We start from the raw sequence: 1,409 nt of genomic DNA on the forward strand, positions 1-1,409 counted from the left end.
CTGCTGGTTTCTGGCAACCGTCCACGTCCCGTGCCTTGTAGACACTTCACTCTAAGCTCTGCCTCCATTTTCACAGGCACATTCTTGTGTGTGTGTGTGTGTGTGTGTGTGTGTGTGTCTGTGTTCTCTTAAGGACAGGAATCATTAGACTAGGTGGGGCCCACTCTAATCCACTGTGAGCTCCTCTTCCTTTGGTAACATCTGCAAAGACCCTATTTCCAAACAAGGTCATATTCCATGTTCTAGGACTGTCTTCTGAGAGATGTCTCCCCCAGGATTGGTCCAAGTGGAAGGATGCCCTTTGATCTGCAAAGCCAGCCCGAAAACCAGGATAGGGGCAGGACAAGGGGATGCGAGCCTGTGATGGCTCCCACCCAGGTGGGGATGTGAGGAGCAGTGCCTGTGGGCTGGGACACGCCAACTTGCTCCCATCACCTCATCTGAGATGGATTGTACAGTGTATGTCCAGGGCCCATCCTGGCACACTCTGCCTTTGCAGTGCTGTCTCTGCACTTTGGAAATTTGCTGAGCCCACTGCGTGGGGTGGTCTGAGGCAGGCCACAGTCGTTTCTCAACCATCCCTGAGTGCCTGACCAGTATCCCTCGGGGGTGACAACTGGCCACATCTGGAGTGTGAGGGGTATGTTTACCTAGTGAGTAAGGACGCAAGCAAAGGATGTGCTGGCCTATCCTCTGCATAAGCAATGCCTTTGCTCCAACGGAATGGGCAACGTTGGATTAGGCCTAAGGAGGCAGATTTGATCTCGGAAGATACATTCGAGTCTATGTTGTGTGTGTTTGTTTTTGTTTCCTTGAATTAACATGGAGTCCATTTCAACTTTCACTTAGTCTGCTTCTTTCTCTTCCCCCACTTCTTTCTCTCTCACTCTCTTTGGATATGGAAGAATTCTAACTCTGTATTCCATAATGTCTAAACATTCGAATTTAGAGTTGACAACAATACAGCAAATTATTCAAGTTGCTGTCAAAAAAACCCCTGTGTTTTCTAGGATTAAAACTGTGAATAAAGTACTGGAAGAAAAAAAAAGTCATAGACTCAGTTGCAAAATGACAACATTTAATGGGATGACAAGGAAATAAAACCTGATAAGAAGCCAGAGCAGACTGCAGACTGTTCAGGATGCCAGATGGTTCATGAAATTTTTCCAGGTTTGATACAGAAGACTCAGTTTGTTAAAAGAAATGCTTTTCCACCTGGGATTTAAAACATTGTTTAAACAACAAACACATGTTTGTATGTATATATAAATATTTAGATATAAAAACATGCATATATAGGCACATAGACATGTATCATACATATACATGCATATGTACAAATATATGTGCCTAAATTTTTACTGACTTGTCAACTTACAAAACAAAAATGAGAGATTTATAAAAGGTAC

General features: G+C 43.7%; 1 protein-coding gene across 1 annotated transcript in view; it reads right to left on the minus strand.

The window, feature by feature from the left end:
- Window positions 1-1,061: 1,061 nt before the first annotated feature.
- LOC105541986 (ovostatin homolog 2-like) overlaps window positions 1,062-1,409 on the minus strand; it is a 69,521-nt gene continuing 69,173 nt past the window's right edge. Inside the window, exon 36 of the mRNA XM_011983312.1 lies at window positions 1,062-1,215. The gene's annotated coding sequence lies outside the window, so the exon portion shown is untranslated. The remainder of the gene's footprint in view (window positions 1,216-1,409) is intronic.

The sequence above is a fragment of the Mandrillus leucophaeus genome, unplaced genomic scaffold (genome assembly GCF_000951045.1).
Source record: "Mandrillus leucophaeus isolate KB7577 unplaced genomic scaffold, Mleu.le_1.0 Scaffold249, whole genome shotgun sequence".
NCBI classification, from domain to species: Eukaryota; Metazoa; Chordata; class Mammalia; order Primates; family Cercopithecidae; genus Mandrillus; species Mandrillus leucophaeus.